The sequence below is a fragment of the Nyctereutes procyonoides genome, unplaced genomic scaffold (genome assembly GCF_905146905.1).
Source record: "Nyctereutes procyonoides isolate TBG_1078 unplaced genomic scaffold, NYPRO_anot_genome, whole genome shotgun sequence".
In the NCBI taxonomy this organism is placed as follows: Eukaryota; Metazoa; Chordata; class Mammalia; order Carnivora; family Canidae; genus Nyctereutes; species Nyctereutes procyonoides.
The window spans coordinates 6,229,141-6,253,667 of NW_026575125.1; the positions used below are offsets into that span (position 1 = coordinate 6,229,141).

Genomic DNA, 24,527 nt, shown 5'->3' on the forward strand with positions numbered 1-24,527 from the left:
TTTTCATTCTCTCAATGGGGTCTTTTGCAGAGTAGATGTTTTTAATTTTGATGTTCAACCTAATAGTTTTTTCTTTAATGGATCATGCTTTGGGGGCTGTATGTAAAAACTCACTGCTAAACCCAAGGTCATCTCGATTTTCTCCTATGTTACCTTCTGGAAGATTTATAGTGTTGCCTTTTTACATTTAGACTTACTCATTTCGAGTCAGTTTTTGCGAAAAGCATAAGGTCTATAGCTAGATTATGGTGTTTTTTTTTTTTTTTTTTTTTTTTTTTTTTGCATATGGAGGTCCAATTGTTCTAGAGAACCATTCATTAAAAAGGATATTCTTTCTCCATTAAAATGCCTTTGCATTTAATTTCGTCAAATTAGTTGAGTATATTTGCGTGGGCTCCTCCTGCCTTTTAATTAAAATTTTGGCTACTGTTTAGGGGGAAATACTGATAGCATTTGTTGCAAGCAGGCTCTTGTCAGCTCCCTCCAGCCAGGAAAACCAAAAATAATTGTTTGGCATATAGATAGATCCTGAGCCGCGGATGCCGGTGGAAATCATCGCTGCTCACACTCTCCCTATTAACCTTTAGTTTTTTTCACAATATAATAGCTCCTTTCCTGCTCTGCTCTATTTCCTGTTTCCCTTGTTTTCTCCCACTTCATAAGACACACACTTTTGAGAGATCTGCAAAACACATGAGATAAAAGAGTCTAATTTACCACCTACCTACCACTCATCTAGCATTTCAGAAAGAGGAAATTTCAGTGACATCATGATAAAGGTAGGCGGTGTGTTTTCCTGTCTGGGGTCTTACAGACAGGAAGAGGGGGCCTAGGATAAGCTAGGCTCCCTACTAATGGAAGACCTTTGGGATTGTTGGGACATGACCCAAGAGACAGGATGGATTCTGAGCTCGCTGGCTCTCACTGCTACACCAAAGGCCAGCTGTCAGAATGGGCCACACGGCGGTGGTCACAGTTGGGAGCGAGGATTCCCACCCCTTTCCTATCCTTTCAATGATTGGCACCTGCCGAGTAATCAAAAGGTCCAAAGAGGCTTGTCACCGAGCTGAGCTCCGAATTTCCAAGCGGCTAACGACCGGCAGGGCTGGCCAGCCCGAGGGCCAGTTTGGGCTGCGCGGCTACTCGAGAGTGTGCGGTAGCCGAGGGCCGCGTCCCCGTAAAGCCGAGAGCTGTAATGATGTCAACTTGTTATTTACTTTCCAAATCTGAATGACTGAGCAAGGCGAAAGGAGAATCAATCAACCACAATGTGACCCTACAGGCGGAAAAAACGCAGCGCTCCCACCAGCAGGCGGTGGGGGAAGGGAAGCACGTGTAACTCGGGCAGGGTTGCATCATGAGCTTGCTCGGGCTTTCTATTGCACCCTTGGTTTTTCGATTGCATGTAATACCTCAGCCTCAGTCCGCACAAGCCCAGGGAGCCGGGGAGCATCGAAGGGCAGGCTCCAGGGAAGGCCCCACCACGTCCTTTTGGGGGGCCCTTGAATGGCAACTGATACATAATAAGACACAATCTATTCTGCTGATTCACAATTATGGAGACTGTGTAAGTGTGTATTTTTTATTGATGTGCTCTAATAGTGGTGTAGCAACAGTCGTTTTACATCATTGACGTTTTACAGCAGTATTTGGCCGGCTGAGGTCTAGGTCCGCCTTTTTGATGGAGGACCAGCCCCTTAAAAACTCACCTCGGGCCCCTCCTCCCCCCAACAACCTGAACAACAAATGGTCCAGTGTCCCAGAAGGAGCAAGTGAGGTTACAGTTTAAAATGCTGAGTGTACTGGGCTCTGAGCGCAAAGCTCATTAGACACCGAAGGGAGGGGCAAGGTTATCTTCAAATATTCAACAAAGCAGACGCCCCAGTGTGGGGTGGTGGGCGCGGTGCGGGTGTAATTGAATTAAGGCCGCGAGCGGCGGGCAGGGGTCTCCAAGCCGCGGGTGGAGGGAGCTCTGGGGCCTTGGGTGCGCTGGGCTGGGCCGAGTAGGCCATTGCAACAGAAAACCCTTCGCGGAGCCAGGGGGTGGGGTGCGGTGGGGTGGGGGGCGGGAGTGAGGAGGCCCGAGAGCCCCGGGCCCCCAGCTCCAGCGCCCCCGCCCTGCCCCGGAGCTCCTGGCTTCCCCCTCTGTGTGTCTTTTCTCCGAGTTTCTTTCTCCCCAAGCATTTCTGGCTCTTTCCGGGAGGTGTTTTGCGAAGGTCGAGGCTCCGCCTGAGCCCCCAGCCTCTTGGGAGGGGGGACGAGGCCTTGGGGGGCCCTCCGAGCCGCGCATTTTGAGGGAGGTGCACCCTGGGGCCGCTCGCAGGGGGTGGTTAGGGCCGCGGGGCAGCTGCTCTTGGAGGTGGGGGAGGGCAGGACTCTAGCAGTGGTTCGGGTTTCCCTTCCCCCTCCCCCCCCGGAAACCGCGGGGGTGGTGGCCCGGGTTCCTGTCCCCTCCAGGCAGTGGGGGGAAAGGTTGGGTTTGGGACTAGGACTGCGGGGGGGGGGCGGGTAGGCCGGGTCCCCTTCCTCCCCCTGCAGGCCACGGGGTGGGGGAGGGAGAGGCCCGGGCTCCCCTCACCCACACTAGGGGTGGGGGTGGGGTGCCGAGGACCGAGCCTGGGGTGCAGGGCCGTGCAGGGTCGCAGGCCCCCGCCCCCCAGCAGTAGGACGGGGGCTGGATTAGCACGCGGGGCCCCCCCTAGACCGTGCGGACTGCGCCCCCTCCCTGCGCCGTGGGGGAGGGGCAGGCGGGGACGCGGCCCCCCCAGGGCGCCGGGGCGGGGCGGCGCGGACGCGGGTTCCCCTCCCCCCGGCCGTGGGGGAGGGGCCGGGCTGGGGGTGGGGGCGCCGTCCCGCCCTCCGTGCCAGGCGGCCCCCCTGGCAGCCCTCCCGGCCGGGGTCGGCGCGCCGCCGGCCGCCCCCCCGCCCCGCCCGGAGGTCACTGCCCGTGCCGGTCCCTCCCGCCGTCCCGCCCTCTCCCGCCGCCGCCGCCGCCGCCGCCGCCGCCGCCGCTCCCGCCCCAGCCCCCCCCACTCGGCTCTCGGGAGCGAGGAGCCGCCAGCGCCCCCGCCCCGCCGCCGCCGCCGCCGCCGCCGCAGCGCCCTCGGCCGCCATTCGGCACCCGAAACTTTCCAGCGCCCGCGCGTCTCGGGGACTCGCGGCGGCGGGGCGGGGGCGGCCCGGGGGCGGCGCGAGGCTGCTCCGGGGCGCCGGGCCCTCCTCGGCCGCGGCACGGCCGGGGCTCGGCGGCGGCCGGCGGCAGCGAGGCCGGGAGCGCGGCGGCGCCGCCACAAGTTGCGCGGCGGGCGGCGAGGTGAGTGCGCGGGCGCGGGCGCGGGCGCGGGCGCGGGGCGCGGGCGGGGGCGCGGGCGGGGGCGGGGGGCGCAAACTTCGGCGGCGGGGGGTGGGCTGCGGCGGGGGGCGCCTGCACGCCCCGCCCGGCCGCGGGGCTCCGCGGGGCTCCGTGGGGCTCCGCCGGGCTCCGCGGGGCCGGGTCCCCAAGTGTCCCCGCGGCTCGGGCCGGGGTGCGGCGCGCTCCCTGCAGGCGGAACAATGCCCGGGGCGGCCGCTCCCCGAAGTGCGGGCGCGCGGGGCCGGGGTCCGCTAAGTTTGGGGAAGCGCTCGGCCGGCGCCCGGGGTCCCTTTGTCTGGCGCTCCCGGGGCCGCGGGATCCCCGTGGGGGAGGGGCGCCCCATTCATCGGCGGGCGCCGGCCAGCCGGCCCGGGACCGGGGAGCGCGGCGGCAGTGGCGGCGGCGGCGGCGGCGGCGGCGGCGGCGCGGGCCCGGCGGCTGCTCAGTTCGCAGACGCAGAAACTGTCAAGGAAGTCGGGAGCTGCCGGCCCGAGCGCGGGGCCCGGCCCAGGGCGACGTGTGTGTGTGTGTTGGGGGGCGCCCCGGCGAGGCGGGGTCTGCAGAGCGCGGCCTGCCGGGGGTGCAGACCTGTTGCTCGGCGCCTGGGGGGGGGGGGGCGCTTCCCCACCGGGAGGGGGCGGGGCGCGGCTGGCGGCGGCGACCCGGGGTCGCTGGAGGCCCGCCCGCGCGAGCAGGGCCTGCGCTTCACGTGCGTCGCCCGAGCGCGCGGTCGCTCAGGCCTCGGCTCCCACTCCCCACTCCCCACTCCCCGCGCGGCCTGGCATTCCCCGAGCCCACTGCGTTGCGAATTCCACAAAGTTAGCGGTGCCCCCCCCCGCACCCCGCACCCCCCCCCCCCGCCAGTCGGTGCTGCTGTGCAGCAGAACCCACAAACAAACACCTCCCCCTCCCACCCTCCCATTGCATCTGCAACTGTTTGTGCTCTGTATTGTCACATGGGGCTTGACCCGACTTTTCTGGATGTTTTTCTCTTCTGATGAGTCGCCGGAGCCCCTGCTTTAACCTGGAAGGGGAGTGGCGGGACTCTAAGCGGGAGGAGAATGGGGGCGGGGGCTAGGGAGAGCCCTGCTAAGGTCCCAAGTGGGGGCTTCCGGGTAGCAAATGGCTCTTCACCGTTTTACAAAAAGTTTACAACTACTCATTTCTAGAAAAGAGGCGGTGGGGGATGGGGGACCAGAATGTGGATTATGGCCCAATGAAGACGTTAGGATGACACTTTCATTTTAGAGGATGGCAGTGTCTCAGGTGTGCTGCAGATTCTCCTGCAAAAACGCACAGCTGGATAACTACTCCAGGGATAAAAGTTGAACTTCGTCACTTGACCCACATTAAAATGGCCCTTAAGGGGATTCCAGCCCTTAACACACACCTGTGGGACAAAAATTAGGATTTTAGGTGTTTGAGTTGCTGGTGTGCGCTGCAGGGCAAGGATCCCTGGATCCTGTGGGGTTGGCTTCTCTTTTTGCTTTTATAGAGAGCTTAATCAGTCCAGTAATTATCAACAACACCCCCGTTTACATTTCCCAAACCTCACTCCTCCTGAATGTTTGAAGGTTTTCCTGGGCTGGGTAGGGATGGTGCCGGAGTCATGTGGCGGCTGGTCTTGATCTCATCTTCACTTGTGGGAGCTTTGGGCTCCTCATCTGTGCGATGGCATCTGGAATTTCCCTGAACGGCCTGTCAGGAGGGCCTCAGTGGTTCTAGGGCTTGCAGAGAGGTGGACAGAGCCCTGGAATCCAACTCCGTCTGGACACATAATGCTTGGCTACAAACCCAGCCTTTGTCCCTATTTGGCCTGAACTAGTGAAAGGGCCCACCCTCTTGCGCTCCACTGCTGCAGCTTTTCTGAGCGTCATTTCTATATGTGTAAAAAGAAGAAAAGGAAATTCGAAATCGTGGTACTCAGTGTGTATTGTGAGGAAACGTGAAAGAACAGGTGTGTAAGTTTTCTGAAAACTATAAAGCTGCTTATACATTTTAGAGTTGCTGTTGTGCACGTCGAATAATTGTCTTCACGTTATTTGGATGCCATGCACTGAGGATTTTACAGGCACTTCATGCCCTGTGCCAGCAATGATCATTTCCATTCTGCTGCAGAGAACTGACTTGCAAACATACAGTGGAGGGAGGGTTATCTGATTCCTGAAGCCCGGGTCCTTGGCTTGGTGTTCCTGTTTTCATGCCTACCTAGCATGACTGCTCACATTTGGACATTAAAGCTCTTTAAATTACATACACACGCCCATGAAGAGAATCTATATTGAGGTGTGTGTACGGATACAGCCCCAGCTCCCTGGGATCATGAGACATTGACCGGAGTGGAGGGATGGCTTTTATAGCTTCATTGTCCACTATGGTAGCCAGTAGCCACATGTGAACATTGAGATTCAAATTAATTTACACTCAATAAAATTACCAATTCTGTTTTTTCAGTCCCTGTAGCCAGAATTCACATACACAATAGATGCCTGTGTCTAGTGGCCACCATATTAGTACAGTTCTGCGGAGAAAGTTCTGTTTCAAGGTGCTACTTTATAGTTAATGCAGTGAGATATTAATAAAACGGAGTTTGTGTACTCCTTTGTGGAGGAAGGGGAGAAGGTATAAAAGTTTGAAAATAATTAACAGGTAAACCTTTAAAAAAAAAAAAAAGACCCATTTCAGCCAGTGATTGACCCAGGAAAGTGATTTCAGCAAATGGATTTTTTTTTTACTTAAGACTTATTTATTCATGAGAGACAGAGAGGCAGGGACACGGGCAGAGGGAGAAGCAGGCTCCCTGTGGGGAGCTCAGGGTGGGACTTGAGATCCCTGCACTGGGGATCACAGCCTGAGGCAGACACTCAACCACTGAGCCACCCAGGCACTCCCCCCCCCCCTTTTTTCTTTTTCTTTCTTTTTTTAAAAGTAGGCTCCCTGCCCAGTGCGGAGCTTGAGCTGACCACCCTGAGATCAAGAGTCACATGCTCTACTGCCTGAGCCAGCTCGCCCCCAGTGAGTGGATTCTTAACCTGAAATTAAGAGCTATGGTTTTGGATTGAGGTGCTTTGGATCAGTTTTGAAATAGAAAAGCGGAACTCCAAGCCAAAGCGCCTCCCTGAGCGTTTAACGTTGACTGAGGCAGGTGGCATCTCTGCATCAGTTTCCCCATCAGAAAAGGCAGAGAGCCCTTAGCGAGTCCCCGAGGTGGCCCAACTAGGCAGATCTTGGTGAGCATGGCCTGGGATGCTTGGGAGCCCAGGGTGTCCCCATCAGCGCGGCCCTATGTGAGTGATTGCGGGTGTGACCGTGTGGGGTGCGTTTAGCCCTGGCTTGTGGATACCACGGGCTTTCGGCACCCTCTACCCCTTTGTAGTTTAAGTCTTGTTTTGAGGTTCAGTCTCTCGAGGTCAGAATCTTCTGTATTAAAAAGGCTGATAGGGAATCTTTCCAACAAAGTGAGATTTCAAAGTATGTTTTTTAAAAAATGGCTCAGTGCTAGGTGTTTCCTGTACACCGGGTCCCTGAGTTAGGATGTTATTTTTATTACTTTGTTGATAATGTCCTATTCACAGTTCTTTGTATTTTTTATAGTAAGGGGTTTGAGATTTTGTTTGTAGATGAGGATGGGGGAGGGGAAAACCCAAAATCGTAACTGTCAGGTGACTTCTCAGATCACCCTCTGCCATTTGTCCTCAGTCGCTGCTACTTCCCCAGCACTCTGGTGGGACCTGTTGGCTTTTGGCTGAAGGTACTTATTAAATACCTGGGATGTCCCTGATGGTCTTCTAGAGGTGGGAGTGGGGGTGCCGCTCGTGGAGGTCCTCGGCGCCAGGACTTCAGGGTCCCCGTGACCTGTTGGGTCAGCCGTAGCCAGGGCTGCCCTAGCTGCTTCCTGCTGGGGCATCCCTGGCGGTGACATGCGACATGCCACGCCGAATGCCTGGCCTAGGTGACGGTCACAATTGCTCTGGGTGTGAGATGGTGACGTCTCAACTGTGGTTTCCTGATACCTTGCCTTTGTCCCCTCTTTCCCACCCTTTAAAAGAAAATAATATGCAACATCCAATAAGCTGGTAACCATTCACCTCTAAAGACATTTAAAAAATAGCTCCTTTTTTTTTTTTTAAGATTTTATTTATTCATGAGAGACACAGAGAGAGGCAGAGACACAGGCAGAGGGAGAAGCAGGCTCCACGTAGGGAGCCCAGCGTGGGACTCGATCCCAGGTCTCCAGGATCACACTCTGGGCTGAAGGCAGGCGCCAAGCCACTGAGCCACCCAGGGGTCCCTAAAAAATAGTTTCAATCAGGAAGCAAGACTAGAGTCGTTTTGTAAATGGCTTTTTTTTTTTAAACTTGGACCAATAAACTCCCCCCACCCCCAGCTATTTTTAGTAGGAAGGAAGTAACTGTGTCCTGAGCGGAGGCTGGATGTGTTTCCCCTTGGGTCTTGCCCTCCTCGGCCCTTGCCTCCTCTCTGTCCTCACTGCGGGGCTGGCCCAAGCGGCCTGCGCTTGGCCACATTGGCAAGATGAGACCCAACAAAGCCAAAATAAGAGCTGGATGTGGGAAGGGACTAGGAAAGTCAACATGTTTATGTAGGGCAGAGAGCCTGGTCTGAGAAAATGAGCTTCAGGCCTCAAGGGAAAAATTGGCTCCCCGGGGGCTTCTTGACCGGGGTGCGGGGAACCTGACCAAAGGGTTGTGTTCGCTGTGCGGGCAGGTTCGCTGGGGCATCGCTGCTATGAAATGTTTGTTGATCCGCTGGGTGATCCAAGACGGAAGGAAGCCACCAAAAAACCGGAATGGGGCAAATTTGAAGTGCATGCACGGGAGAAGAGGTTTTTCAGTCTCGCGGAGGAAACCGGGTGCCACGGCGGGTGGGAACAGAGGTGGAGACGGGATGGCACGCAGGTTCCAGGGACTTCAGAGATGAGGGCCGGGCAGATGGTGGTTACGGCAGCTGGACTTGAGCCCCGAGCCCTAGAATCTGCTGAGAGGCCTGTTTTGCCCGCTACGTAGTCCTCGCGGTAGCATCGACACATTCGCAGTTGTCACAGCTCAGGGGAGGCGGATGGGGGTGCTCCTGGCGTCTAGGGGCTCTGTGGATGCTGCCAAATATGCATTGCACAGGGCGGTCCCCAGCACAAAGAATGATCTGGACCCACGTGCCAGGGGTATCCAGGTGGGGAAACCAGCCGTGAGTCCGTCAGTTCACAATCGTGTGTGGGACGGACTCTGTGGCGGGCGGTCAAGGTCTGTGTTCTCGGGGTGCGCCGTCCTTAAGTTAGGGCTGGTTTATATACACGTGTGTATGTGTAGTTTTCTGAATCACCGTATGATGACGCTATCGGCTCTTTCAACATAGAGTTCTATGAACGTCAGTACATGCATAGGTTTGTCTAACCAGCACCAAAATGGGGATACAGAACAAGTCCGTGGCCCCCAAAGTGTCTACAGTGCCGTCCCTCTGGCGCCCTGGAGTCACCCCCCCCCCCAGCACTAACTGAGGAGCTGGCTGGGCAGCTGCGCCCCCAGGTCCTGGTAGGTGCATTTCAAGTCCGGATCGGTGCCCCCACTCTCCCAGGACCCTCCTTCGTTGTTTCTCTCTGATGACACGTGAACTTCACACTTTTGCACCCTTGAGCCTGTGCGTTTGACTCAGAACAGCAGGGTTTGCGCTGTGGGTTTCATCAAAAGCAAGGCGAAGAAAGCCTTACTGGTCCTTAATGGTATCTGTAAGCCATGGAGAAAGAATATCAGGTGTCTTGTTGGGGCTGCCAAAGATTTGCTCTTTTCTTATGCCAGTTAATTCTTGCTGCCAAATTAGTCGAAATGGGATGTTTTCTGATGCCCTTTCAGAGAAATGTTTCCCGCATCTTCCCATTGTACTCCCGGAAGACATTTAATATGTGAAACGTATCCGTAGGTTATAAAGTCCCGTCTTGGGTTTCAAAAACAGGACCCACGCGTTGAGGTGTGCAGTTTTGCCAATGGGGTAATAAAACAAGCTAAAAACGTAGAGTTGTATTTGCATTACTTTGTTGTAGGGAAAAAATGAATTTCTGTGTCTGTGCTTTTATGTAGTTGTTGACCTGCAATTTACTTTGGGCCATAATTTTACTTTTTGTGATCTAATAAGAACTGGCATGTTTTCTAGAGGAACTGACTTGGTCTTTTGGCATTTGGCTACTTTCGTCCTGCCCTGGGTGGTCCGCCTGCTTGTGTGAGGTCCTTTAAAACCTGTGTGTGTCCTCACGTGTAGAGTCGGAGGGTAGGTGAGCTGATCTTGGGTTTTTCTATCTCTTGTGTGAGGGCTTTAATTTGGAAAAGGGATGCTATTTGATTGTTGGGTTGGTTTTGTTTGTTTTTAGGAACGGTTATGGCTTATGTTAGTGAAAAGTTTAGAGAAACTGATGATTCTTTACGCCCATGCTTTGGCTATTACTTTACCCACTCTTAAAATAGGCACTGTTTAACTTAACGTTGGTACGGTAGTTACATATTTTACTTAAAACATGCGCACACAAACACACACACAAAATGGCAAATCAGAAGACACTTTGCCCTGTTGGGTGCATCTGAATAATTTTTCCGACTGTTGTAGGTTCCCAGTCTCACCAGACTCTGTAAATTAAGCACAAACAATGCCACGGTACATTTCACAGTGTTTATTCGCGCAAAGGGCATCCTTTGAATTCCTGTGATCGCCTCCCCTCCCCCCACTACCTTGGTGGATGTAGCCTGAAGGCTGAAAAGAAAATGAGAGTTTTCTTCACTTGCTTCCCTGGAACCTGGAGTCTAGAATATGACCCTAAGTAGCCAGCACAGAGTACTTCCATTTCTGGAACACTTGCCAGCAACCCCCAGAGAGAATGCAGAGAGAGGTAGGAGGAGGTAGGAGGGCTTCCACCCTCCCAAGCCTGATTACCTTCCCACTTTCTAAGAAATTGAAAACTTTCCTAAAGTCTCCTGAGAGCTAGGTCCCCAGACGTCGCCCATATTGGAGTGAGCTTAGGACACTGTTCCCTTCCAGAGCGCTTGGTTCCTTCCTTCGGTCGACTTGCTCCCCCATTGTCCTCAGGCTTTATAGGCCCCTGAGTACATCTGGTATTGTTCAGTTCTGCAAACGCTTCTGCTTGTTTGGATATCCCAATAGGTGGAAAGGAGGACAAAAAGAAGCTTACTATACGTGATGCCATTTCTTAAATCAGAAATAACAAATGCTTTAATACTGTAAGACTGTGTAAATCATTGTAAGAATTGGGAGAAAAATTCACAGCTGAGCAGCGATTTCTGTTTCTTGTGCAGGGAGTACTTAGGCTTTAACCAGGTCAGCTCTGCTCCTCCAGTTATCCTTGTAATCCTGACATCCATTTGAAGATGAGAGATGAGAAAGAGGAGTAGAAGTCTGTCACCGAAGTCATGTCATGCAGAAATCTGTTGCACCAGCATGCAAACCTAATTCCCAGCTTCTGGGTGGTTGCAAAAAAAATAAAGAAGTTCCAGGTGGTTGCAGAATTGTAGGTTGTATTTGGTAAAAGCAGCTGAGCTGAGAATTGATGTCTCTACCATTTGGTTCATTTGGGGAACGGATTAAACTTGGGTCCCTGCCTTAGGTTCTTTTTCCAGCAGAATCCTTATCAGGCACTTGAGTCCCACGCAACTTTAATGCCAAGTCAGTGTTGGTAAAGACTCAAGTATTCAGAATTATCAGCTCCAAAACAGTGATTGCCAGTTCCTGACAGTCGCAGATCGGTCTGGGAGACACGGTTTGGTTTAACTTTTAACTTGGTCATGAAAAAATACCACATCAGATTGGTATTTCTAAGATGCGCGGGTGATTCTACGCCAATTTCAACCATTTCCAGGGATTTGTAGTGGAATGCTTTAAAAAGCCTCGCCAGGAGAAACAACATTCGAGGTGTACCCAGCTCAGAAGTTGATGAAAATAAGAATTAATGATGTCACGTGTCCAGTGCATGACAGAAATTATTGTAGACCAGATGAGAACAAGGCGAGGGGCCTGTGGAAATTAGAGTTGCCTTATAAATTTCATGGGACTCGCTGAAAAATTTCATGGGCTTCTGAGTACATTTCCTTTAAACCAACACGTACTCCCTGTTCCCCGTGGCTGCAGCCGCCAGAGTGTGTGTGTGCCTGGGTCTCTGGGTGTCGCGTGCTGGAGAAGCTGGAACCAGATTTGTGTCTTAGCACCTGGTGACCGTACCTCGGTTGCAGGTGCATGAGGAAGCCTGGGGATAGGGCTGTCCTTTTCATGCATTTCGTGACTCGGCAGTGTTTTCATAATCACTTAATTCTGTTTATAAATCAGCTGCTTTCATTGATGGTTGCCCTCAGGGCTCCTGAGAACCAGGCTTGTTGAAGAGACTCAGACTTTGGAGGACAACCCACGTGAGAAGAGGGTGCAGGGACGGATGGGATTGTCAGGAACATCTTTGGCTTTCTTCAGTTTGGCTGTTTAGTGGTTGGGTCTTTTTCCAAAGACCTCTGTTTCATCGGTCATGGTTGTTATTAAATACATTTTAAAAAATATTTCACAGTAGAGAGGTTTTTTTTTTTTTCCCTTCTTCCTCTTTTAAGAGAAAACATAGGGGGCACCTGGGTGGCTTAGTTGATTAAGCCTTTGACTCTTGATCTCAGCTCAGGTCTTGATCTCAGGGTTTTGAGTTCAAGCCCCACGTGGGGCTCCACGCTGGATGGGGAGTCTACCTAAAAAAAATAATAATAAAGAGAAAACTCAAAAAAAAAAAAAACAACCTCAGTCGATGGTGTATTACTGATGTCACAGAGAGCAAATAAATATGAACATTAAATTCGTGATTCAGACCACACTGTGGGCTGTGGGTAAGAATCAAGACTTAACTCCACAAACGTAAGGTCTGTTGTCTGAGCTCATTTGCTGAGAATGGTCGAAAGTTTGGGTTTCCTGAGACTAAGTGTCCTCCGCAGGTAGCTCCAGCATTTCCACATCAGTCTGTCTGTCTAACTTGAAATGATTGATAGGTTAGCTTTGGTTTTTCTGTGTAATTTTTGGTGTTCGCATCCATTTTTCCCTTTGTGAGTACTGCATTTGCAATGTAACTTTGTATGTAGAACAAAGCCCGGAAGACTTGCAAGTGAATTCCAGAGCCTGCAGGTTCACAATTCTGGTTCACTTCTACATGTCCACAGGCTGCCGAGGGCCACGTGTCACTAACGCTTCTCAGGACCTACGTAGACGTTCATTTGTCTTTTGGTAAAGTGAAATCTTTATCTCCTACTTAAAAAAAAAAATTTACTTTATAGCAATTGAAGGCACCTACTGTACAGGAAAGATTTTTTTTTTTTTTTTTTTTTTTTTACCGTTGTGTCATGAGCCTTTGTCTCTCTGCTCTAGAGATCAATACGTGGAAGTTCCAGTAGTAGATCACTTACGATTAGCGTCTTGGGAATGTACTTTACCTGCCCCCGCAGCCTGCCGCTTTAAGAAGAAAGAGAAGTTACACCAAGTATTTTGCTTTTAGCCAGACTCCTTGAGCTATGTCCAGGTCTTGACTTCATATTGCAAGTAGGTCAACCAGACACCAGTGAATCACTTCAGCTCTGAGCCGGAATCCTCTTCTTTCTTTTTGGGTAAAACACCAAGAATTATTCATTTGATTGTTTGCCTCCCAAATTACCCTGTGTAGTATTTCAGAGATGTAGCTCAGAAAATGGCCCTAGGGGATCCCTGGGTGGCGCAGGGGTTTAGCCCCTGCCTTTGGCCCAGGGCGCAATCCTGGAGACCCGGGATCGAATCCCACGTCGGGCTCCCGGTGCATGGAGCCTGCTTCTCCCTCTGCCCATGTCTCTGCCTCTCTCTCTCTCTCTCTCTCTATCATAAAAAAAAAAAAAAAGAAAAAAAAGAAAATGGCCCTAAAAGGAGAGTCTTCCTAGGGGCCCGGACAAAAGTTGATTCTATTTCCTCAATGCAAACCTCAGATACTGGTGAAGTGCAAATATGTGTGTATGATTTCGGAGAATATGTGGCCTAGGCGCATGAAGCAGGGGTGCCGGGAAACAGGGCAAATGGTAAAAATCCATCAGAACATTAAATTTGTGTGTACGCTAACCTTCGAAAGAGAATATAAAAACAAATTAGTTTATAGCTTTGTTGAAGTACCGTTTACATAATTTGTATCAGAGAAGGCAGTTCCTCTTCCTTAGGAAGATTGGGTTATTAAAATTAGCTATCTTCATTTTTCCAGAGGAAAAAAAAAATCAATTGTAGTTCAAATAATTGTATGTGAAGCTTTGTAATTGGAAATTTGATGTCAGCAAAATTATATAACCTTGGTTAATTACATTCGTATACTCAACCTAAATATAGAGTAGGATTAGCTCATGGAAATAGTTCATTTTTATCTCAGGCGGTACAGTGCGCATTCATGTAATAGTTTCTAGTTTCATTTTGTTTTATTTATTTTTTTTATCCTGGACATGTTTTCTGAAAAGTTACTTAAAACGATGCTGTATGTTTTTATTTCCCGATTCATGTTTAAATATAAAATGGCACCCAGAATAAGCTGTCCCTTGGGAATTTTGATTTTCTTGGTGGCCTCTGTGTTCGGTGCCTGGCACGATACAGGGCTAAGCTGGGGGTCCCAGTTTTTAGCATGACATTTACCTTCAGGGAAGATTGGGTGCAGTTGGCCATCTCAGAGTAAATGACCAGCCTCCTTGTTTCCTGTCGTGTTTGCTTTTCCATTGAATGTTCTATATTTGGACAAGTGTATTTTTTGGTGTGGGTTTCTGCCGGCCCAGATGTTTGGCAGAGTGGAATTTCTCTGTCCATACCACTGGGTTGGGCAGTTGGTAGAAGCCTTGTTTAGTTCACAGGATTGAGTTGTACGCGCTGTAGATTCAGGTTGGATTGTCATTCCCTTCCTGCAAGCTGTGTGTTACTTTGTTTTTGTTTGGGTTTGCCCTAGATGTTTGCTTTGCCTTTGGATTGCTGTGGATGCCCGCTTGCGGTGTGTTTAATTTAATATGGAACTCTAAATCTGACTTATATCAGGTTGATTTTCTGAAACCACTTTATTGTGGTATAAATTACATACCATAAAAATCACCCATTTTAAGCGTACAACTCAATGAGTTTTAGTAAATTTACGGAGTTGTGCAGCCATCGTCATAATCGATTTTCATTCCTCAATACGGTCATTCGTGTCCATTTGCCATCAATCGTGGCTCCTACCTCCCAGCCACGGGAGGCCATTCATCTCCTTTCTGTCTGCAGATCTCCCTTGCCTCAGAACAAGTACTTCTGTGCCTTCCCAGTGGTGGAGGGTGAGGCCCAATTTCATGGACTTCCTGCCCTTTCCCGGGAGAGGGATTAGTGGGGAGAAGGGGAAGGAAACCAGGATAATAGGCGGCAGGAGTCCGTTCCCTCTTCTGCAAAATCTGCAAAATCAGGGTGGTCGTGAAGTTCTTGCAGGCTCTCAATGGGGGACCGTGTGGGAAGTGATTGGCCCAGAATCTGGAGGAGCTTGTCTTATGGGGTCATATTAAGAATCTGGGGATCCTGCATAAAGGGCCCCTGGGACAGGTGAGGAGTGTGGGCCGGGGCCGAGCTCTCCAGTGATGGGCTCCTCCCGCGCGGAGCCGCAGGCCACTGGGCCCTCGTCCTTGTCCCTGCGGTCCCCCCGTGTTTGTTCCACGGCGTTGAATCGGAGGCTTGGAGGGAAGTTTGCTCTTGGCCTGGGATATTTATTCCTCAGCTCACTCTTCCTCCACCGGGGGCCTTCCTGCCTCCGGGGGCACTGGACAGTGTCTGGGGACATTTTCTGGTGTCTACAAATGGGGAAGAGGTTCCCCTGGCGTCTGGTGGGTCGGGGCCAGAGGTGCTGTCACACGTCTGCGATGCCCGGGGACGGTCCCCTTTACCAGTAACAGTTCCCCAGCCCTAGAGGTCGGTGTGTGGAGGCCAAGAAACCCTGCCATTGGAGCCTTGCGTCTGGGGGAGATTTAAATGAGGTACTTGGGTCTTCCACGAAGACTTTGTGACGCGGAAGGAGTAAAGGTGGACCATCGGCCTGCGGAAGCTCTTTCAGTCTTCGTGCGTTCCAGGGAAATGGGGATTTCTTATTTTTTAAAGCACAGGATAAACACAATTTTTGGAGTTAACTTAGAGGGGGAAGATTACGTTTAATTCCTTTAGAAATATTCACTTGCAAACAATGAAGTTGCATCAGAGGCAGAGAAATAGGGGCCACCTCTTGGCTTTGATCCAGGACTCACATTTCATCTTTATCTGTTTCCCTAAGAGGTGAGAGGAGAGGGAGAAAGATCCAGACCTTCCAGAGAGACTCTGAAAATTAGGACTGTCTGAACGGAAGGGGCTGCGTCCAACAGCACATTGTCACGCAGCGTGTTTCTGGACTGGCTGGGGGGTGGCCTCTGTGCCTCTGCTTATGAGCCCCGGGGTTTCTCCAGGACAGGCAGTCGCTCCCCTGAAACGTGCACTGGTGGTCGCCCGCTGTGCCAGGGCCCTCCCTCTGTCTGCTTTTAGTGTCTTTGGGCCCGTGTGCTGGAGCCCCCTGAGAAGTGGGGCCCCCTGCCTGGGACTCCGACCTGCACACCTGCGTCTGTGTCTCGTCACTGCCACAGCTTCGCCTTCCCTCCAGCTCTGGTTTCTGCCCCGCGGGGCCTCTTCCTCCCCTCTGCCCCCCCGCCCCCCCCCAGCCTTCCTTGGCGCCTTCCAAGGTGCGAGATCTCCTGACATCCCCTTTGTGTTGCTCTTGCGTGTTCTAAGCTCAGGCTTTTCCCCGAGGTGATACATGATGGTACGCTGATGTCCACGAAGTCAAGCTCCGTGGGCTTGTACCCTCTCGTCCTCTTCCCCAGGAATAATCAATATTCAGTCTATGAGTGTGGCCGTATAGATCTGCCTCGAGCGTGCTCGGCTGTCCGTGTGCAAATGTGCAGTCCGGTGCTTCTATCCAAGTGCAATCCTACTTCTCCATCGGCCTGCTTGCTTTTTACGACTGTATTAAAGTATGATTGAAGCACAGTAAAGCGGGCGTTTATAAATTGTGCCTCTAATCAGGTTTCTCGTTATCTTGATTGTGGTGTGGGTTTCACAAACACGTAGGTAATCTACCCGTCTATCTATTTTTGTGTCAAAATAAATATTTCCCACGCTTTCACACTTCCTTGTGTCTTTCTGTGATCTCCCCGCTCCCCCATCCTTGCCTGGAGGCCGAGCGTTGATTGGCTTTCTGTTACTAGATCAGTTTGCATTTTCTAGAGTTTTGTATCAATGAGATCACACAGTCTGTACTCCTGATTTTACCCTTTTTTCACTCAGCATAATGATTTGGGGTTTCATCCGTGTTGTGGCCCGTCTCACAAACTCATTCCTTTTTATTGGCAGGTGGGATTTTTTGGGATTGGGATGCGCCACAGTTATGTTTATCTGTTGCCAGTTGCTGGGCTTTTGGATTGTTAACATTTTCTTGGCTCTTAAGAATACTGCTGCTATAAATATTTTTGTAGCCGTCCCAGAGGTTCTCAACCTTCACCGTGTACCAGAGCCCCGTGGACAGCTTGTTAAAACACAGATTGCCAGGCCCCACCCGCACAATGTCTGATTTAGTGAGTCTAGGCTAAGGCCCAGGACTGGGTTTGCGACGAGGTCGCAGCTGCCGGTCCTGGACCGCGCACACGTTGACAGCCACTGCCATGGAGGCCGCCTTCATACACTTTGCTCGTTAGTGCATTGTTTCTTGTTCCAAATATTTCTCTCTGGACTGTTCCTTGTCTCCTAAGGTCTTGTAATGTCGCTTGTGGTTTTAATCGTCAGGCTTCCCCTTTTCGTGTGGTTGTTGGTATCAGTGTTTTCCTCTTGGCTTCTGGGTTTTACTTCCTTATGTCCAAGGGACGAATAGGAAGAAGATCTCCGGGTTGCCGGGTCGGGGTGCTACTGTCACCCAGACGCCAGCCGTGACGCCCCCGTCCACAGGGGTCTGCCCTCGTTGGACTTTTGGGGACCTGCCTTCTTACCTCCTGAGCCGGGGTTGGGGTCAGCCCCCAGCCGTGTGAGCCTGCTGTGGACTCAGGCCGTGGGCCCGGGGCCCCTGGTGCCGCTCTGTCCCCTGGCCTGGGGGGGGGGGGGGGGCGCGGCTGCTCGCCTGCCTTTTCTCTCACGAGGAGACCAGATCCACCCCGTCACCTGAAACAACCAGCCCCAAACCAGTAACCCTCTTATTTTCAGTATGTGCTTGATCTTTAGTTTCCTGTTGAGGACTCTCGTCCAGATCCACCCGCTCGGAGCAGCAGGTGATACCGGTAGATGTTTACTACCAAACCGGCGCGTGCGTAATGGTGAAAAGTTCGGTTTGGTGCTGGTGTGTGTGTGTGGGGGGAGGGGATACGACTTTGGCTTTGGGGAGCAGCTTTAAAGATCGCAAACTCTTGTTTTGTTTTGTCTCCCCTGTAGAAGCCCCTTCCCGCACCTGCTCGCAGCCCCGGCCCGTCCTCAGCGCTGCTGTGGGGGCCGCTGGAGCTCCTGGGTGCCAGCCCCGCCGGCCCGTTGCTGCCGGCGCCCGACAGAAGCCGCGTGCCCGTAGCCCTCCTGGCCGGCTCCCCGGCCCCGGCCCCGGCCTCGGCCTGACCTATTCTGGACGTTTCCTACAGGTGGAGTCCTGCGCCCAGCGGCCTTTGGCGTCCTGTCTCTGAGGTCCCTCTGAGCTGTAGCGCCTGTTGGGCCGGTGGCTTGGGACTCTGTGGAAAGGCCGGGGGCACGGGGAGGAGCGCCGGGAGGAGCGCCGGGGAGGAGCAAGCGGGAGGAGGCCTGGGAGGAGGGCCGGGGAGGAGCGCCGGGGAGGAGGGCCTGGGAGGAGAGCGCGGGGGAGGAGGGCCGGGAGGAGAGCGCGGGGAGGAGGGCCTGGGAGGAGAGCGCGGGGAGGAGGGCCGGGAGGAGAGCGCGGGGAGGAGGGCCGGGAGGAGAGCGCGGGGGAGGAGGGCCCGGGAGGAGAGCGCGGGGAGGAGGGCCGGGAGGAGCGTGGGGGAGGAGGGCCGGGGAGGAGAGCGCGGGGGAGGAGGGCCGGGAGGAGCGTGGGGGAGGAGGGCCGGGAGGAGCGCGGGGGAGGAGGGCCCGGGAGGAGAGCGCGGGGGAGGAGGGCCGGGGAGGAGGGGGGGGGGAGGGGGAGGGGCGCGGGGGAGGAGGGCGGGGGAGGGGGGGGAGGAGGGGGGGGGAGGAGGGGGGGGGGGGGAGGAGGGCGGGGGAGGAGGGGGGAGGAGGGCGGGGGAGGAGGGGCGGGGAGGAGGCGGGGGGAGGAGGGCGGGGAGGAGAGCGCGGGGGAGGAGGGCGGGAGGAGGGCGGGGGAGGAGGGCCGGGGGAGGGGGGGGGAGGGGGCGGGGGAGGAGGGCGGGGGAGGAGGGCGGGGGAGGAGGGGGGGGGGGAGGGGCGGGGGAGGAGGGCGGGGGAGGAGGGGGGGGGGAGGGAGGGGGGGGAGGGAGGGGCGGGGAGGAGGGCGGGGAGGGGGGGAGGGCGGGGGAGGAGGGCGGGGAGGGGGGGAGGGGGGGGGGAGGAGGGCGGGGGGAGGAGGGGGAGGCGGGGGAGGGGGGGAGGGGCCGGGGAGGAGGGCGGGGGGGAGGAGGGCGGGGAGGGGAGGGGGGGAGGGGGGGGGAGGGCGGGGGGAGGAGGGCGGGGGGGGAGGGGGGGAGGGCGGGGGAGGAGGGCGGGGGAGGAGGGCGGGGGGGAGGGGGGGAGGGCGGGGGGGAGGGGGGGGGAGGAGGGGGGGGAGGAGGGCGGGGGGGAGGGGGGAGGGGCGGGGGGGAGGGAGGGGGGGGAGGAGGGCGGGGGAGGGAGGGGGGGAGGAGGGGGGGAGGAGGGCGGGGGGGAGGGGGGGGAGGCGGGGGGGAGGAGGGGGGGAGGAGGGCGGGGGGAGGGAGGGCGGGGAGGAGGGCGGGGGAGGAGGGGGGGGGAGGAGGGCGGGGGGAGGGGGGAGGGAGGGGGGGGGAGGGGGGGGAGGGGCGGGGGGAGGAGGGGCGGGGAGGAGGGCGGGGGGGGAGGAGGGCGGGGGAGGAGAGCGCGGGGGAGGAGCGCTGGGAGGAGGCCGGAGGAGAGCGCGGGGGAGGGGCCGGGAGGAGCGTGGGGAGAGGGCCGGGGAGGAGGGCCGGGAGGAGCGCCTGGGAGGAGAGCGCGGGGGAGGAGGGCCCGGGAGGAGAGCGCGGGGGAGGAGGGCCGGGGAGGAGCGTGGGGAGGAGGGCCGGGGAGGAGGGCCGGGGAGCGCCGGGAGGAGAGCGCGGGGAGGAGGGCCGGGAGGAGAGCGCGGGGGAGGAGGGCCGGGGAGGAGTGGAGGAGCGCCGGGGAGGAGGGCCGGGGAGGAGAGCGCGGGGGAGGAGCGCCTGGGAGGAGAGCGTGGGGGAGGAGGGCCCGGGAGGAGAGCGCGGGGGAGGAGGGCCGGGGAGGAGCGCGCGGGGGAAGAGGGCCCGGGAGGAGGGCCGGTGCCCCCCCCCCCCCCCCCCCCCCCCCCCCCCCCCCGCTTGGGTCCGCATGTGGGAAAGGCGGTTCCTGTCTCTGCTGCGCTCCGGCCTCCATTCCGCCGCCTTCCCTCCCTGCTTCCGTTCTCCCCTCTCTGCTCCTCTGACCCCCCAGAAGACCCTTGGGGTCAGCGGCAGCCGCACCCTGTGGCGCTGCATCCGCGGGTAAGGGGGGGTAGAAAGTCCTTCCTCAGGAGAGAGCCCTCCCAGGAAGCTGGACTTTCCAGGGGTGCGGCGCCGGGTCCCTGCCAGCTCTGAGGTCACAGGAGCGGGTCCAGTGAGGCTGTGGCATCTTTCTAGGCCCTCCCCGAAGCCACAGCCCTGACTTCCACCGTAACAGGATCGTAGGCTTGTTGACTTGTTGACGTTTCTGAATTTACAACCCCTTGTGTAGGACCAAACTGACTGTTCTGGGGGGGTGGGGTGGGGGGGATTCTCCAGCCGTCCCTGGGCCCGGCCTGCGCGGTTGCCCGTTCTCCAGCGAGTATGGCCACGCCTCTTTTCCTCCTTTGTCTCTCTCTCTTTTTTTTAAAGATTTATTTATTTATGATAGACATAGAGAGAGGCAGAGACACAGGAGGAGGGAGAAGCAGGCTCCATGCCAGGAGCCTGACGTGGGACTCGATCCCGGACTCCAGGATCGCGCCCTGGGCCAAAGGCAGGCGCCATGCCGCTGAGCCACCCAGGGATCCCCCCTCCTTCGTCTCTTTTTAACCGACTGAATTGGTCTCTTAACTGCTGCTGTGACCAGTGAGCGCAGGCCACCTGGCTTGCATGACACAGACGTGCCATCGTACAGTTCTAGAGGGAGGAGAGGTCTGAAGTGAGGCTCCTTGTGTGAAGTCAAGGTGCCAGCAGGGCTGCATGCTTTTCCAGAGGCCCTGAAGAGAGTCCGTTCCCTTGCCTTTCCAGCTTCGAGATGCCACCTGTGTTCCTTGGCTTGTGGGCCCTGCCTCCGTCTTCAGAGCCACCAGGCAGTGTGGCATTTCTCTGTTCTTCCATACTTACGTCGTCCCCTGACCACAGCGTTGAGAGACGGTCCCCATGTGATGACATTGGGCCCGCCGGGGTAATCCAGGGTCGTCTCCCTGTCGCGGGAGCCTGAATTTCACCCCTTCTGCAAGTCTCTTCCATGTAAAATGTCTCAGAGGCCCCAGCATTAGGGGATGGGCACATCCAGGGATCATCATTCCCCCCTCTCCATTGACATTCTTTATTTCTGTCTTATTTTTTTCCTCTGAAGCCAGGAAGGTCCACATATTTATTGAACATTTTCTGTGCGTTTCTTGAGTAATTTAGAAACCAGGGTGCCCTGAAACCTTTTGCTTGTGCGGCTGCCTTTCGCTGGTGATACAGCCCACTCGCTGAGTCTTGATCTCCCTCCAAGCACAGCCAGGAGTTGTTTTCCGTGTTGGAAAGAACCGGGATTGTTGGTGCTGCTTGGGGACACACTTGTACATTGGCCAGTGGACCCCGAGGGCGTGTTGTTTTGCTTCTTCCATCCAATATGAGAAGCAGCCAAGCTAAATCACGTGGGCACATTGAAAACACCCACTAACACCCCACTGACCACAATAGGTGACACGGCCAGATCCACACCCATGGAGCGGGGAAGGCGGCTCTAGTCTGCAGGTCCTGTCGAGTCACAGGGCAAGGGGAGCAAACATGTACTTGTGTTACGGGGAGGGAGGGAAGAAGTGGGATCTGTGTGTGGGAGGGCAGATGGCCGCAGTGGAGGAGACTGCATGCACACCCGGTTGGATCCAGGAAAATGAGCTCTGTAGGCAGATGTTGGAGGCACCAGGACTCGTTAAACATGCAGCTCCTTTCCATGTTGGGGCCATGTGGACGGGGGTGGGGGAGGCACCACTTATGTCCCCAGCAAACATTTGGCAAGGCCTGGAGGCATTTTTGGCTGTCCTAACTAACTAGGGGAGGGGGTGCTCCTGGCATCTAGTGGGTAGAGGCCAACGGCGCTGCTAACCATCTGAGGACTCACAACACAGGCCTCTACCAGGAATTGTGTGGCCGGGGCTCAGATATCCAATAGCTGAGAAGTCCTGCACAAGCAGGTATTTTCCAGGTGATCTCAGTGTACTTTGAAGTTTGAGAACCTTGTCTTGCCAGGACTGTCCCAACAAGGAAGGGGAATTGGCGATCCTTTCCATGTAAAGACCTAAAGGCCTGCTGAGGAGGGGAAGTGTGTTGTTTAAACAAATCTCACTGTGTAGTAGTGTAGAAGCAACTTAAAGCTCATGGGTCTTGACTGGGTCTCTATGATACCGGTGACTTTATATCGTTTGCTTTGTACTGTATTAAACCTTTAAGTTGTATTAATTCTTTATTATTGCTCAGCTAATAAATGGACCATTTATTTGGTGTTGAAAAATCTGTTTTTTATTAGATTTCCATTGTGAGCTTAGCATTTTTTTTTTCCTCCAGGTGGCCCTTTGTCAACTATTTCTGTTATGTATTTTCTTTTTCCTCACCAGCGAGACTGCCAAGTTCTTGATAGCAAAGATGATGCCTTAACCTTCTTTGTTCTGCACAGTAGTGAGCGTACGATCGTTACTGGTCAGTTGCCAGTGGTGTCCATTGTAATGCAAGTTGCACTCTGAGTTAAGGGTCATTTATCAAGTGTCCACAGACTTGCCTTTTATACCTTGCTGTAAATCCTGTCTCCAGTCTTTAGGGGCCGACGGTTAGCATGTTGGCGCGTGCTTGCTGTGTGGCAGAAAGCAAGCTTTGACCTCATTAAAGGTCAGCGGCATGTTACTGAGAGGCTGACCACCTCATTCTTCCTGCTACACTCACGTTGTTTTCTTTTGGTGATTGAGATGTTTGAGGTACAAAAAAAAAAAAACAAAAAAAACAAAAAAAAACCAACTTCTTGCTGGCAGGATGACCAAAGTATAACGCAGTGAGGTAAAGCTTCTCTGGTCCTCACCTCCATTGTGCATAGTAAGCAAGTAGATTTTTTTTCTTTTAAAAAGCTGTTTGGGGAAGCATTTGCTGTAGAGGATGCCGTATCCCCTAGAGTTGACTTTGATTGGGTCAATCACGTATCACCTCTTGGAGCTACCAGCCAGTTACAGAAGTAATTGAAATGGTTCTCTCTGTACGGATCAGTGGTGCGGTAGTGGTGAAAGTGGGGCTTTGGTTCTTCCAGAATGCCTGTGTGGGAAAAGACCTTTACTGACTTGTGGGATGCAGAGGGAAGATGAGGGCCCACTAAGGCTGTTCCATCCTTTAGTTCTTTTTTTTTTTTTATCTTTGTTATTAATTAATTTCAAGGATATTACTTATTTATCTGCGAGAGCTTCAGTGTGCACAAGGGGGATGGTGGTGGTGGGGAGGGGCAGAAGGAGAAGCTGACTCCCCGCTGAGTAAGGAGCCCAGCATAGGGCTCAATCCCAGGATCCTGGGATGGTGGCCTGAGCCAAAGGCAGATGCTTAACCGACTGAACCACCTAGGCACCCCTTTTTATTATTTACATTTTATTTATTTACTTATTTTTAAAAAGATTTTATTATTCATGAGAGACACACAGAGGCAGAGAGAGAGGCAGAGACACAGGCAGAGGGAGAAGCAGGCTCCATGCAGGGAGCCTGACGTGGGACTCGATCCCGGGTCTCCAGGATCATTCCTTGGGCTGAAGGCAGTGCTAAATCCCTGAGCCACCCGGGTTGCCCTAAATTTTATTTATTTTTTAAAGATTTATTTTAGAGCATGAGAGAGAGAGAGAATCTCAAGCTGACTTCCTGCTGAATGTGGAGCTCAATTTGGGGTTTGATCTCATGACCCTGAGATCACGATGTGAGCCAAAACCAAGAGTTTGACTCAACCTGCTGTGCAACCCCAGTGCTTCTTATTTTTAAAAATTGAAATATCAGGGCAGCCTGGGTGGCTCAGTGGTTTAGCACCGCCTTTGGCCCAGGGCCTGATCCTGGAGACCTGGGATCGAGTCCTGCGTCAGGCTCCCCGCATGGAGCCTGCTTCTCCCTCTGCCTGTGTCTCTGCTGCTCTCGCTCGCTCTGTCTCTCATTAATTAATAAATTTTAAAAATCTTTTAAAAATTGAAATATTATAATTGACACAATATTGTGTTAGTTTCAGGTGTACAGTATAATGATTTATTTATATATTGTGAAATGATCACCATAATGTAGTTAGCATGCATCATCACACAGTTACATATTTCTTTTTTCTCATGTTGAGAGCTCTTTTTTAAAAATATTTATTTATTTATTCACGAGAGAGAGAGGAAGAGACACAGGCAGAGGGAGAAGCAGGCTCCATGCTGGGAGCCCGACGTGGGACTCGATCCCGGGACTTCAGGATCGCGCCCTGGGCCAAAGGCAGGCGCTCAACCGCTGAGCCACCCAGGGATCCCTTAAGATAGTGTTAGAAACATTCAGATGCATACCATGATATTACTGCGTAAGTTATGTCCCCAGGACTCCCATATCGTATGGCTGGGAGTTTGCACCTTCTGACACCCTCTACCCATTTTGCTCCCCTTACCCCCATCTATCTTCTGTGTGCCTGATGCTTCATTTTTTTTGAGGCGTCGCCTTGCCTCTCATCGGCTTGACGGTGAGGACACCTAGTTGGTGTGTCTGACAAGCAGCTGACCTAGGAA

General features: G+C 54.0%; 1 protein-coding gene across 2 annotated transcripts in view; it reads left to right on the plus strand.

Moving 5' to 3' along the window:
• Positions 1 to 1,455: 1,455 nt before the first annotated feature.
• The window catches only part of TBL1X (transducin beta like 1 X-linked), a 216,639-nt gene continuing 193,567 nt past the window's right edge, over positions 1,456 to 24,527 (plus strand). Inside the window, exon 1 of one of the 2 annotated variants that reach the window (XM_055337501.1) lies at positions 1,456 to 1,567. The gene's annotated coding sequence lies outside the window, so the exon portion shown is untranslated. Of the gene's footprint in view, positions 1,568 to 3,191; positions 3,314 to 24,527 lie in introns of those variants that run through there. The other variant, XM_055337500.1, reaches the window with a different exon arrangement.